This window comes from Cyprinodon tularosa, unplaced genomic scaffold, assembly GCF_016077235.1.
Source record: "Cyprinodon tularosa strain WSP-4 unplaced genomic scaffold, ASM1607723v1 ctg1, whole genome shotgun sequence".
NCBI classification, from domain to species: domain Eukaryota; kingdom Metazoa; phylum Chordata; class Actinopteri; order Cyprinodontiformes; family Cyprinodontidae; genus Cyprinodon; species Cyprinodon tularosa.
Genome location: NW_024037781.1, coordinates 3867751 through 3882996, shown reverse-complemented (window position 1 = coordinate 3882996; position 15246 = coordinate 3867751). Strand labels below are relative to the sequence as shown.

General features: G+C 36.8%; 1 long non-coding RNA gene across 1 annotated transcript; it reads right to left on the bottom strand.

The window, feature by feature from the left end:
• Window positions 1-821: 821 nt before the first annotated feature.
• LOC119786582 lies at window positions 822-1310 on the bottom strand. The gene is made up of 2 exons (XR_005281245.1): window positions 967-1310; window positions 822-899 (listed from the first exon to the last, which is right to left on the bottom strand). It is a non-coding gene; the product is annotated as an uncharacterized LOC119786582 (long non-coding RNA).
• Between the last annotated feature and the right edge of the window lie 13936 nt (window positions 1311-15246).

Sequence of the window (15246 nt, the reverse complement as noted above, 5' to 3'; positions counted from 1 at the left end):
AAGTAAGAAAAAAAGTACACGCATATATTAAGCTTGCAAGAATTCTCTAAATTATGTTATTTTATTCTTTTAACAGGATTTCTGAAATATCTATATTTTGGAAGAATCTGCATAATGTCCTACTAACAGTTTGGGAGGAAAAGCATGGGGGAAAGAAAAGCTGCTTTGCTCTCAGCAAGACTGAAGATAACAAAACACACAGACGCCAATGAAAAAAAAAATAAATAATTCTCCTTAAAAGACAAGCCTTATGAAATGTTAGATTATATAATTTTACCTTAATGTAAGACCTGTACACGGAAAACACAAAACCCTGAAGTCACTCTTTCATCTGCATCTTTCTTTTGCTTGTTTGTTTGGGCCAAAGCTATCCCAAAGCGTAAAACCCATCATGGTTCGCTTTTGAATTACTTTGTCATCATTGTGTCGTTGTCATGGAGACATTTTAAAAGTCATTAAGAGTTTTTTTTTAGTAAAAGGTTGATTTTGTAAAATGACATTGGCAAGGGTAAGAGTGTTCTTGATGAGTCTGAGGTTGATGAAGCCTGCTTTTTAGTTAGCACTTACTATTCTATTTCTGCTTTATCTTTTTCAATGACTCTTCAAAAAAATACTGATCCAAATTCTAAGAGAAATGAGGAGCATGACCAGAAGAGTTAGAGAATAAAGCCAAACCCATTTTTTTATGATTTTATCTGATCTTTATTTATTTAACATCCTGCAAGACTAGCTAATATAAGTTGTATATCCTCATAGCTGTCATGATCGGCTTAATGGACTAAACCCACATGCAGAACACTAACGGAGACAGAGGAAAGTTTAACAATGTTTATTTATGAATACACAGAATGATTCAAGATCTGGTTCTGGTACAGGCCCGGGACTGGTTTCAATATTATCTGGAGAGATGAGTTTGATTAGCCAGGCAGATGATGGTTTGACGAGTGAGTAGAATCTTGATAATACCTTGAGGAGGTTTTAACAGATCCGTGAGAGGAGGAACCGGTTGGGTCCAGAGTCTGTGGAGGTAGCAGAGAGCTCAGCAGCAACAGCGTCTAGCTTCGAGCTAGAGAGTTTCAGACTTGCGTTCTTGTTTCCTAGCTCTTTCCCAAGAGCTGATGGAGGAATCCATACTGAGATCTTCAGGTTTGGCTTACGTGGGCAGGCAGGCAGGTTTCCAGGTTATGCTCATCCAGAGCTTCAGACTTCAGTCGGGTTTCTGTGAGCAAAGAAGACAAGAGCAAGTTAGAAGGCTAGTTTCTCTCTAGAGGCAACTAGTATTCTTTAGGATTTCAGAGGCTCAGGTACGCTAACCACACTAGGTCAACACTCCGGCGTCGAAGGAAGGTCTGACTGCTGCTTATGTAGGGAGGTCTTCTGATGAGCTGATGATTCCCAGGTGTGCTGAGGACTCCAGCTCAGGAAGCCCACAGCGCTCTGAGCTGGAGACAGGTGGCAGATCTCCAGATCCCAACAATAGCAGTTGTATATATAAAGCTCCATTTGTCTTAACACTTTTAAATACATCCAGAGAGTTTACTGTATATTGTTCACCAGATGAGGTGATGACACTGTTAGAAATGTAAAGTTAATTTTATTGGTTCCAGAGATTTCCCGAGTCAGAGATAAGAATAAAAAAATAAACAAAAAAAGCATTGTTTGGGGCTAATTTGAGTTATATCATCTATGCTTCTTTATCACTGATTTCAGTCACACTGTGGTTTTCTTTTCCACTAATAAAACATTACTTATGTGTATTGGCTGCAGTTCTTATTTTTACTTTATAAGTAGTTTAAAAATGTCAGCTTCCATTTATATTAAATGCACGTGTCAGTTGCTTTTATTTATTAATCTATTGTATGGTTTTGATGCTACTTTACAGCATGCAAAATCATCTGTTCAATGTTTCAGGTTTGATGTAGAGCAGAGGTCTTCAACAGGGGGTCCGCAACCCCTAGAGGGTCCACACAGGTACTGCATGGGGGTCGCGAAAGTTTGGGTTGATTAGACTTTTTTTTATATTCCCCCCATACAATTCTCTCCACTAATTGAAATGTCTTTAAATACACATTAACATGAATCCAACACACTGTAGTAAACAGATAAATGGAGGCACAAGATTTCTATCAGTCATCAATGCACACATTCAGTGACACACAGCAGCTCTTTTAATCTGGGCACCGTTTCATTCATAACACCTGTTCCATCAACAAGGAATCGGAATCAGAAATACTTTAATAATCCCAGGGAGAAATTACTTTCATTAATGTAATCTGTAATAGAGTGAGTATAGGACCAGGTGATATAACGCAATTTTATACAATACATATGAAATCAGGGGGTCCCTGCTCCATCTTACCATCAGTTTGGGGGTCCTTGGCCGGGAAAACGTTGAAGATGATTTAGAGCACTCGTTCTAAGCTACATTAGAGGTTAATAAAGGGACAAAAGTTTCTTCTTAGACTAAATAGTATTTAATATACCACTTCTTACAAAACGTGGCATCTGTTAAAAAGTTTGCTTTATTACACTGGCAACCTTACCTCAGTCAGATCTTTTGACCCTTGGTTCATAAGTATGGGTTTTATATTGCATCAGCTTGTTTTGAAGCTGTCGTCGTGCTGTTTGCAGGTAAATTGTAGTGATACTGTTAATCACATGTGGTCTGATTTTTTTGGCCTACATTATAAATTGCAGTTTCTTTGTTTGTTTGTTTTTTTTTACTTTTTTTAATTGTCTTTTAAATGCAGATCTAAAGTGCAACTTTGATTTGGAACTTAAATTCGGATTATGTGACAAAACTACAGCAAGATTAAATTCCTTCGTTGACATCTAAAAAAAATCTGATTATCCGCAGCTGGGTTAAAAAGTTTGAATAAGGTTTCTTTAAAAACAATAAGAGGCATTATGTATTTGAGTCTTTATTTCCCAGCCTTACTTTACCTTAAAATTTGCTCTATGATATTAAATTAGTTAATCCTCCTCAGCTGTTTCTAATTGAAATATTATGTTAACTTCTCCTAACACTTATTTAGTTTTTTTGGTTTTAAATGTTCTAATTTCAACCTAACTGTGGGTTTGTTAAAGGTCCATCAAAAATCTATTTTCTTACAGTCACTTCCTGAAAAATCAGAGTCACTAGTCTTTTTTTCTCCAGTATTGTGATCAACAGTAGTTTTCATTTCCTACTATGCTTAAAAGAGATGTGCCTCTTCCTCCCATCAGTTTTATACTGTATTAATGCTCAAAGAAAGGCATTGCTTATTAAAAATTATCTAGACAATTTGATAAACAGAGAAAATAGTATATTGCTTTGGTAAAAGTTTTAATAACAATTGTGTCTCTCAAAATTGTATTAAAAATGATGACTTAGTGAGATATTATAATAGCTATTCAATGGATGTAATGCAATTTATTGTGCAAACTTAAAAAAGTAAAACTTCACCTACTGCATAAAATAATTTGTTTCAAAGTCATGCACAGATCTGAATAGGGTTCAACAATAACTGTTTTTTTCTTTTTTTCTTTCTTTATTTAAAAACCTATACTAGTAAAAGATGTCTGTGATAAATTCATATGATGCAGTAAATACATACAAAAAAAACAAGAAATATATTTTTTTCCTTCTACTTTTAGATATATTTTTGTCATTTCATGGATGATTTCAAAATAATTGAAAAAATATGTGTTCTTTGTTTTTAATCAGTAGTCAGTCTTTGTTTATTTAGGCCCATATGTCATAAGCATGATTAAAAGCTAATAAAAACCTATATATGCGTGCATGTTCTGCTGATAAATAATTGTTCTTGTTTTATGTTACAGCATTACAACATATTGCTTTGTGGTTATTATAAGGTTGAATTGGAAATAGGTCATATTTCTCTTACTCATAGCAGCAAATGTAGAGGGGTGGAAAGCTAATAACAGGTCAGTCTGACCTGCCCCAGACTAGCAGACTCTTTCATTTCTATAAACTGAAACTACAAATAGGGCATGAAATAAATGGTCTAAAGTTTTGTAGAAGACTGAACAGTGTAAATCTGTTCTCTCCTAAGGCATATGCTGTAATGTGAATAAGTATAGGTATCAAGGGAATGGCTCAATACAACTAAAAAAATCAGAGAAGGCAAGCCAAAATATTTCATTTAATAGAATAGAATAGAAAATCCCTTTATTGTCCCAGAATGTGGAAATTGTGGTTTTACAGCAGCAGCAAAAGGTTATAGCAAAGATGTCACACAATGTGGACCTTAGAAAAGTTTATAAAAATGACAGAATAAGTGACAGAGTTAAGTACATATTGTATACTAAGAATAAATAATCAATAAACAGCTGTGCACATTTTTACAGTAATGGATATGTGAAAATAGCAGCAACAACAGAGATGTGCAAAAATGACAGCAGCATGTTATTTAAGTGACTAAGACAAAAACTGTGCAAAGATGAATGTTACAACTTATTGAGGCTGTTGGCAACAGTGATGGTTATAAAGTCTTACAGCTGCTTGGAGGAAGGATCTGTGATAATGCTCCCTGGTGCATTGACGGTGCAGCAGTCTGTCACTGAAGCAGCTTTCCAGTTCAGCAACAGCTTCATGCATGGCGTGGGAGACATTATCCAACAGAGTTGTTATTTTAGTTTGGGTCATTTTTTCCCCACCTCCTGCACTGAGTACAGAGGGCATCCAATCACAGCGCTGGCCTTCCTGATCAGCTCATCCAGCTTTTTCATTAGATGCTTTGTTCTATTAAAATCTCCCTAAATGCACTTCAATAAGTGTTTTTAATAAATCTTCCCTAAATATTTTTCAAATACATTTTCAAAAAAAAGAAGAATAAAATACAACTGGATGCTTGCTTTACTTTTGTAATTTTCTCAGTGACTTATCATTTTTCAAAAAGACCGTGCAGAATGAATAAAGGAAACATATTCTTTATATATAAAATGATGGGCATTTGGATTAAAGCCCAAGCAGGTGGTATGATTCTTAGAGTGACAATCACCCTCAATTTGACAGTAACAGGCTAGACCACCAACCTTATAACAAGGAAAACAGGCATAGTCACATTTTCATCTTTCAAGCCAAAAATAAACAGAAGTGGACCCCAGCAGTTCACTTTAATGTGATGAGTGTAAAACGCAGGTGTAGATAATGTATCCTATCAACCAGTTGGGTATCAGTTGCTCCAGCCAAGCCATAAAGCTTTGCCTACCTACAATGCACAGCTGTGCAATGATGACATCGTTTTCATGTCTGTCAGCATGGAGCCAAGGACAATAATGGTTCCAGATGACCATTGTTCCCCCTCAGTCTCTCAGCGAGGTCAGTGGAGATGGGGAACAGCAAGTGCTGAATGTCCTAACCAGCAAACCAGTGAGTGCACTCCGAGTGGGAAAGACCGTGTTTGCCAAGAGCCATTTGATTCGTTTCCTTTGCTCGAGTGAGAAGCGGGCATTTAACACAACACAATCACACCTTCGAGGCTTTCAGGCATTGGGCAGCTTAAAGCTCCTTTAGCAATCAGAAACAGGCATGATTTCCACCAGTAAAAGAGAGCCATCTCTGGCTACTGCTGATAGGCAGTATTTTGGAATCAACACCTTGAAACCATTAGGTATATTTTTAAAGATTGGGTAAAATAAAATATGTAGTCCTCTTATGAAAGCTATTTCTCTCAACTATGTTTATTATAATCACCTAAGGAGTTCAATACATTTGTTTACAGTTTGATACTAATGTAAGATATTAAGCTATGTTTTTAATGTATTCCCAAACATGACTTTATTTTTCATTTTAAAGTTGTTGTTTTTTATGATAGGTATTAGCAAACATGTTACTTAGAATAATTATCTTTGACCTGGGCACCATATGTTTAAAATTAATGGCCATGTTAAGAAATTATCACTGTTAAAAAATCTATCTAAACCAGCTTGGTCATTTGCAAAAACTTATACACCAACTCGGTGTTATTGATTTACCTGCTCAATCTGCTGTCACAATTTGATGCTTTAGCCAGCATATCTCTGACATAAGAAAAATATGTCAAAAACGCTGGCTTACGTTAGATATGTTATGGGTCAGTTTTGTATAAGTAATGAGCATGCTGAAGCATGCTGAAGCATGCTTGTACACGTTGACATGCTGTTGAGGAATTTTTAACAGACATGATGCTAAATCTGCTGCAACTGCAAACCCTATTTCTTTCCTTTTCTTTTTCTTTTTACTTATTTATTCTTTTTTTTTTTTTTTTGGTAGGCGGTAAACACCAACTATACCGCATTCAATCTTTTTATGAAGGTTGGGTGCCATCAGGCGCATTGCTGCCCACCTCAGGAAACTGGCTTTTGAGATTTCATGGGCTTTACGCTGCCATGCGTTATGCAAGTTATGCTGTCTTTGGACATACGTTCTGGACTCTTTATGAATACTCTATGTATATGCTCAAAATTGAAAAAAATACATAAAATGTCCAGCGTATGCAAGCACGCAAGCATCTTGGGACCTGCCCTCTCCATCCTTTAAAAAAATGCACATGCACAACCCTGTACCTGCTTCCAAGAGGGAACACCTATTAAACATGTGCGAGAGCATGCAAGAGCCCATTTCTCCTCATGTACGCTCTGTTTAAGATTTGCTTTTCTCATAGCTCATACAAGTTTAATGTGTCTGATCGTCCGCCCTAACCTCTAAATCCCTCAATCATTATATAGAGCGTGGACTATAGAGCAAACTTATTTAACTGACTGTTCGGACAGATGATCACTACTTTTTGCCTTTGGTCAGTAACGTCGCCTCCGCCGATGGGTGCCTGCACCATCTAGTCATTAGTTGCCGCTGTCGGGTAGCGACAGCCTATAGCTATTTGTCATTTTTTTACACATTTACAAATCAGTTACACACAAGCTATTTTACACATTTGCAGATACTCATACAGACAGACAAATATCCTCAACCTTTTTAAATCCCCCTGCACACACACAAATCTAGATACAGACACACAACTCTCTGCACACATTTGCAGATAAAATTGCAACAATATTGCTCCCATAGAACTGCACCTCACTTATTACAGTACACTGCATTTGAAAGTGAAAAAGGGGCTGTAAGATAAACTCTTGGTCAAGATATAATAACATACTCAAGACTTTTTACTACCAGCTTCTGCTCTTAGTTGATTTAGATGATGGACTCCCATAGCAACAATTTCTTTCTGAATCCTTTTGTTGCTGACGGCAAGAGCCTTTCCTGGAGCTGAATTACTCTTCAAGACCTTAAGGTTTTCACTGATCAATTTATAATTAAAAATTTTCCCCTGGCTACTCCCAAATAAATGGCATTTCTGCAGAGTTATCAAGGCAATTTTTATATCTGCAAGGCTAACCTTTGGCAACTATGCCCAGAGGGAAATAAATTACACATGAATAGAAAAGAAGGTCCACTACAAAGGGAATGTCATTTTCTCTACTATTTCATAACTCCAGAACTCTCATTATATTGGAATGATAGCTACATGATGAATATTGGAATCAAATGTCAAACAGTATCCAGGAATAACCCTAGAGTTGCAAATTAGCCATCAAGTGATTACTTCACAAATTGGAGACCAATGAATGTGCTCTGCACATTTCTAAGGCTGTAAGTATTAATCTATAATTAAGAATGATAAAGAATTTGCTGTATGTTCAAAAATATGGTTAATTTAAGCTTTTTTTGTAAGCATTTCTTTACTGTTTGAATGTAATCATTTAATAGAGAAGAAATATAGAAGTTCAAATACAGTAACACGTTTCAAAGACAGAAACATTGGTGTGCCATGGTATCCCGAGTTTCACCGATCAGGGCAATAATCTACATAGAGGAGGTTGGAAACAGACCTCTCAGCACATACAAAACAAGGTAACAGGAATGTTTACAGGAAACCTCTACATACAGTCAGATTGCATTAAGACTTGCATCACCCACCATAATGCAAACATTGTGTTATCAGAATTCTGAGTTATTGGGCTGACAATATTTCTTGCAGATCATTCACAAAAAGAACAAAAACATGTTAGGAAAATCACTTGATACATGTGGTTACTACCCAAACTTGGAATTCAGGTAATTCCATATGCGTCAGGATTTTCAGAGAACCTCATTAGGACTTTCTCCAAACATAAAATAATTATGCAACAAAACACTCAGACTAAAACTGGTTTAAACCAAGGATAGAACACCCACAAGAAAGCTAAGCAGCATTGTTTATGGTGTCCAAAAATCCAGGGGATGAAGGGGAGGTACTTTTTTGCATCTTACTTGGAATACGCTTGAGCCGGACATACCCTGTGCAATTTTTTTATAATAAGAAAAGGCGACGACGTATTTGGACAAGGACATGGCTGAGCAAACATGGCTACTACAGTCTGTCAATTTTATTGAAAAAACTCCATTTCACTCGCACACAGGCCTGCTTCTGTGTTTACATCTGAGAGGCAGAAGAAAAAGAAGAATCCTTGTTTGCGCATGCCCACAGAGCAATTTGCTCTCGACTGTTGGGATCTTCCTATAAAACTATAAACCATGGATAGACTGAATCCCCTTATAATGGCAGTTAAAAAATGATTTGCCTGGACGGCAAACTCGTACTTATTTGTTATTTATTTTTTTTTCTTTTAACGGTGTCCTGTCCAACGAAGTGGCAATAAGATTAATTGTCTTGATACCAAATAAGGGCCCAACAGATTTTGCTTTCACAAGTGGAGCAGTACAGCTACTGCCAAAGTGTTCTGCTTGATTTATGCATGAAAAATAGCTTTATTATTATTCATGCAGGGAGTATTACAGACACTGCAATGTAAGAAAAACAGGAAAGAAAAAACTTAAAACAGGAGAAAAAAGGAGAAAAAGGCACTCCCATCCAGGAAACACGCAGCCAGGCAGATGAGCCCGAGGCCAACCCCAACGTTAGAGGATGAAGAGAGCACACTTACACTGAAACACAGAGTTTAACTAGAGTTTGTGGACTTCCTGTTTGTAAAGAATTACCATAGTCCAGCCTTGAAGTAACAAATGCATGGACTAGTTTCTCAGCATCACACCTGGAGAGGATATTTTTAATTTTTTGCAATATTCTACCTCTTTGATATGGGATTTAAATGACAGGTTCCTAATCAAAAATAACACCAAGATTTATTTTACTTTATTATCTGAAATCAGTTTAATCCCATCCAAAGGAACTGACTGACAAATCAGCTTCTTTTTCAAAGACTCTGGTCCAAAGACTATAACTACTGTTTGGTCTGCATTCAGGAGCAGAAAGTTATCCTCCAGGTTTTTATGTCTTTGAGACATGCCTGTAATTTATTTGATTGAAAGAACAAATGTCTCATCATCGGGATTTGCTCCGTGATCAGAGGAAATGTTACTTGGCGCAGAACAGTGGTGAAAATTGGAAGTTCAGTTTAATATAATACAACTCTGTGAATAGTTCCGTCTGAGATGAATGAAAATAGTTGTTTTAATGGTTATAGAGTCAGATATGAGGCGGTAATGTTTGATTTATCTAAAGGTTTTTATCTGTTATTCAGTAAATGAGTTTGGCTGTAATTTAAGGACAGATTCTAATAGATCTGCAGAGTGAGAACTATAAATCTGATAGGAGTTAAATTTTTTTATTGTTGTTTTGCACAATATGCTTAACTAAGTATTTTTTGTTGTTGAATATTAGAGATTTTGCAGATATATTTTTATACATACATTATTTAGATTTACTTATGTATTTCTAACCCTTTTATAGTATAAAAAATCCCTTTATTGTCCCACAATGGGCAAATTTACAGCAGCAGAAAGATTATTGAAAATAGCCACACAAATGAGGACCTTAGAAAAATGTATAAGAATAACATAATAGGGAAGAGTTAAAATATAAACAATAAAATACTGTAAAGTGTTTTAACAATATAAAACTGGAGAATTAATAACCAATATGCAGCTATGGACATTTTTACAGTAATGGATATTTGAAAATAGCAGCAACATCAGAGATGTGCAGAATGACAACAGCAGGTTATTTAACTGACTAAGGTTTCTATCATTACATTTGATTTTATTAGTTCCTGCTCCCGGTGGGTGGAACCTTTATTCCACTCTGGATTGTTGTTATTGTAGTCTTTGTTCACTTTAACTTTTTTTTAAATAAATAAATAAACAAACAGTTTTGAAAAGCTCGGTATTCATTCTTTTCCTGCTTTGTGTGTCAACTTTCACGGTTGCTAAGCAACAGAGTATACGGCGGTAAAACCCGCCGAAGGGTGGACCTGTTCGAATTTACGGACAAAACTCTTCTGTCCTCCTCATTTTCAAGGACTTCGAAGGATCCAGTCTAGGTAGACCGCGTCCTTGGAGGATGCAGCCCAGGTTTTCGAACAGAGCCTCTGATTAAGGACAGGGCTGCCCGCACAGACGCGGCTCAGGGATTACGTCACACGGAGCGTTGTGCGCAGTGAAATCAGGACATTTCCTCACTTTCTAAAAAAAAACCGGGACGCCCGGGACAGGACGTGAAATACGGATATGTCCCGGGAAATACGGACGTTTGGTCACCCTATCCACAGGTAACCCTTGAGCATGAGGAATATTTGTTATTAACATGAACAAACTGAAATCGATCAAATATATAAGATTTAAGCCAGTCTAGGGCTGTTCCTTTAATTTTAGATAAGAAAGGAAGATTGGATCAATTAAAGGTTTCATTACAGCAACCTTAAAAGCCTTTGGTACATATCCCTGTAACAGAGATATATTAATCACATCTAAAATGGAGGACAAGATTGAAAGGAATAATTTCCCCAAATAACCTAGTTGGCAGTCTAGAGCCTGTTCAGATTCTATGGCTACCTCAGATGCTGCCCCACCTTCCAGAAATTGACCAATCATAGTTAGTGCTAATGATTTTATTTGTAATAAGATCAATCGTATTTATAAAGGATCCAATAAAATCCATGGACGTTTCAACAGAGCTATGGCTCTGGCTGAGTTTGGCAACTGTATTAAAAGATATCTAGGACTATTCTTAATCTCCTCTATTAATGAGGAGAAATATGCTGCTCTTGCTTTACAAAGGGTCATCTTATATACCAGTAAACAATTTTTCCACGCTAGGTAGGATCGCCGTAGGCCTGTGGAGTGTGAATTTATTTCCAGTTTCCTAGCATTTTGCTTCTGAGTGTGCAGCTCTGCAGTTTACATTATATAATATAAAATTATACCGTACCAACCACCACGTGCATTTTATTCTGATATGCAGCAGTCAATGTTTACAACAGTGCCACTTTAAAAAGGTCCTGAAGGGGGAGCACCACTTTACAATTACTTTATTGCTGCTTAATAAACCAAAGCCATCCCACAATTGCATTCAATCCAAATCAGTGTGCATTTTAAATTCTATAAGTGGTCATCAAATGGAATTATGGCCTTGTTTGATCAGCAAATCACGTCTAGTCACACTGGACTATCTGAGTTTAAAGGAAGGTTTAGAAAACTGATATTTAAGTAGGCAGAAACACCATATAATAAACATAACATCCCATCAGTTTATGTCAATATTGATTCATACGGTATATTCCCATAGCTAGCTGTTAGCTTTAGACTTCAATGATTGACCAAACATAAATTTGTTCTTTGAAAACTTGACTTCCAATCACTTCAAAGTCATCAAGGCCATGAAAGAAAAACATTTTTAATAAACTTTTTTTATTTTAGACTCTGACATGCACGCATAAAACAATGCATGTGAGCATGGAGTCTGTTTTAATTCTGCAAATGAGCTATTGCACTGGAGATCTATTAAAGTTGGTTCCACTCCAATGCTAAACCAAATTAGCTTAGGTCTTGAACTTCGCTCCAAATAACATGTTACCATTTACTTGCTCAATTAGTATTCTGCAGCAATGTAGATGCTGTAATCGGAGGGAGCAGGGGCATTAAGGAGGGGAATGAATGAGAGATTTCATGACTGCGATAATGCTTGCTGTGTATACAGAGAAAACTTGGCGCTAGCATTTAAGAGGAAAACAATTCTCAGCAGTACCCCATCTTTAATAATGTTCTTCCTCTCTCTCTTGTTCTCTTCCCTCTATTTTCTTTCTAAATGGAACAATTAAATAGAGTTCTTCAGGGACATGGGATAAATCAATTTTCTAACAGTGTATCTAACACTTTGCTCTATTTCGCCTTGAGCTTTTATTAGTTTTAACATTTCTTTTATTCTTTGTCAATATGAAACAAAACCGACCTAATAATGAAAATATGAGTGGAGACAAATTCTAATGCTGAAAAGAGAAAGTAAAAAACAGTTCACAGGAGAAAAGTTAAAGCATGAAATCAGTGAGGAACATAAAATACACCTCATGAACATTCATGTCCTTGTGGCAAGTACTGTGGCTTCCATTATGCTGTATTGCCTTTATTCCTCAAATATGTGCAGAATGTTTCACATCAAAGAAGATGTATAGGAAGAAAATTACTGCAAGAAATTGAGAAAAAAAGTAGTCCAATCAGTTCTGTGCCTTTTTTATGTGATTTGGCTCTTATCATCAGACAGCAATACAGCAAGTTTTGCTTCCTTTTTGTCCTGCAGTCCCCGTGAATGGGTGAACAAACCTGTCAAAGACTCTGCTCTACCCTGTCAATTAGAGAGTATGGGGCCTGCCAAGGATAAAAACCACGCACGCTAGCTGGAGCCTTTTGATTATACTGCCACCTTTTTAATAGACCACCACATCTGGAAAGAAATGTATGTTCTTGACATAAGGGAGACTGTACAGGTTTGATCCAACATCCAGTCAGAGGGACAAACTGTCAAGAAAAATAAGTCACAACTCAATTGGTTGGTAGTCTTCAATTCAGAAATTTACAACTAAAAACCTCTATGCAAAAAGTTAATAATATACAGGTGCTGGTCATAAAATTAGAATATCATGAAAAAGTAGATTGATTTCAGTAATTCCATTTAAAAAGTGAAACTTGTATATTATATTCATACATTACATACAAACTCATATATTTCAGATGTTTATTTTGTTTAATTTTGATGATTACAAATGACAACAAATGAAAATCTCAAATTCATCATATCAGAAAATTAGAATATTACTGAAGACCAATAAAAACAAAGGATTTATAGAAATGTTGGCCAACTGAAAAGTATGAACATGAAAAGTATGAGCATGTACAGCACTCAGTATTTAGTTGGGCCTCCTTTGGCCTGTATTACTGCAGCAATGCGGCGTGGCATGGAGTCGATCAGTCTGTGGCACTGCTCAGGTGTTATGATAGCCCAGGTTGCTCTAATAGTGGCTTTTAGCTCTTCTGAATTGTTGGGTCTGGTGTATTGCATCTTCTTCTTCACAATACCCCATAGATTTTCTATGGGGTTAAGGTCAGGAGAGTTTGCTGGCCAATTAAGAACAGGGATACCATGGTCCTTCAACCAGGTACTGGTAGCTTTGGCACTGTGTGCAGGTGCCAAGTCCTGTTGGAAAATGAAATCTGCATCTCCAAAAAGTTGGTCAGCTGCAGGAAGCATGAAGTGCTCTAAAACTTCCTGGTATGTGGCTGCGTTGACCCTGGACCTCAGAAAACACAATGGACCAACACCAGCAGATGACATGGCACCCCAAACCATCACTGACTGTGGAAACTTTACACTGGACTTCAAGCAACGTGGATGAAGTGCCTCTCTTCTTTTCCTCCAGACTCTGGGACCTTGATTTCCAAAGGAAATGCAAAATTTACTTTCATCAGAGAACATGACTTTGGACCACTCACCAGCAGTCCAGTCCTGTTTCTCTTTAGCCCAGGCAAGACGCTTCTGACGCTGTCTGTGGTTCAAGAGTGGCTTGACACAAGGAATGCGACAGCAGAAACCCATGTCTTTCATACGTCTGTGTGTGGTGGTTCTTGAAGCACTCACTCCAGCTGCAGACCACTCTTTGTGAATCTCCCCCACATTTTTGAATGGGTTTTGTTTCACAATCCTCTCCAGGGTGCGGTTATCTCTCTTGCTTGTACACTTTTTTCGACCACATCTTTTCCTTCCCTTCGCCTCTCTATTAATGTGCTTGGACACTGAGCTCTGTGAACAGCCAGCCTCTTTAGCGATGACCTTTTGTGTCTTGCCCTCCTTGTGCAAGGTGTCGATGGTCGTCTTTTGGACAACTGTCAAGTCAGCAGTCTTCCCCATGATTGTGTAGCCTATAGAACTAGACTGAAAGACCATTTAAAGGCTTTTGCAGGTGGTTTGAGTTAATTAGCTGATTAGAGTGTGGCACCAGGGGCCATCAATTTTGAACCTTTTCACAATATTCTAATTTTCTGATATGATGAATTTGAGATTTTCATTTGTTGTCATTTGTAATCATCAAAATTAAACAAAATAAACATCTGAAATATATGAGTTTGTATGTAATGTATGAATATAATATACAAGTTTCACTTTTTAAATGGAATTACTGAAATCAATCTACTTTTTCATGATATTCTAATTTTATGACCAGCACCTGTAAGCCAGCAGGAGCCTTCCCTTACAGAAGCTCTTTTGAAGTGTCCATGCCAGGAAGTTAAGTCAGGCTCCAAAAGCTGTCCTTTGTACTGAAGGTTTGAATTTCCTTGAACTCAATTTGAAGCTTTTCCTATTTTAAGAAGAGGATGTTATATTTGCAGGGGTTGAGTCAAAGTCATTGCAATGAGAAAGTCAATGCAATGAAACGGATACTGATCTCTATAGATTGGTTTCTCTGACCTCTCCTTATTCCATTTCTGTGTTTGTAATTTTATATTCATTCTGTGGTTTTATCCCTTTGGGTTTGTGAGAAGTCTTTCTTTAATTTCAGGAGAGACTTTATCACAACTGTGATTATGCAGTTTTTCTTAGGACCTTGAATCTCTTTTCATAAATCCTCATTGTTCACCTATGAAATAATCTGTGGATATCAATGCCACAACCTCTGAAATAACATTGATATGCTATTAATCCACGTCTTGTTATATTTTTATTATACCGTCTTAGAATAAACTTTCATAAGTTCAAGATAGCACCACAAAACTGGAGTTTCTGTCTTTTTCTTTATGATTATTCCGGGATCTCCTGTAAAAAAAAAAAAAGAATGTGTTTCATTGCAATGTGTTTTATATTAATTTGTCCTCAGTGAAGGACAGTTGTTCTTACTCTGACATCTTCTCTATCTTCACTTCCAAGCACATGGTTA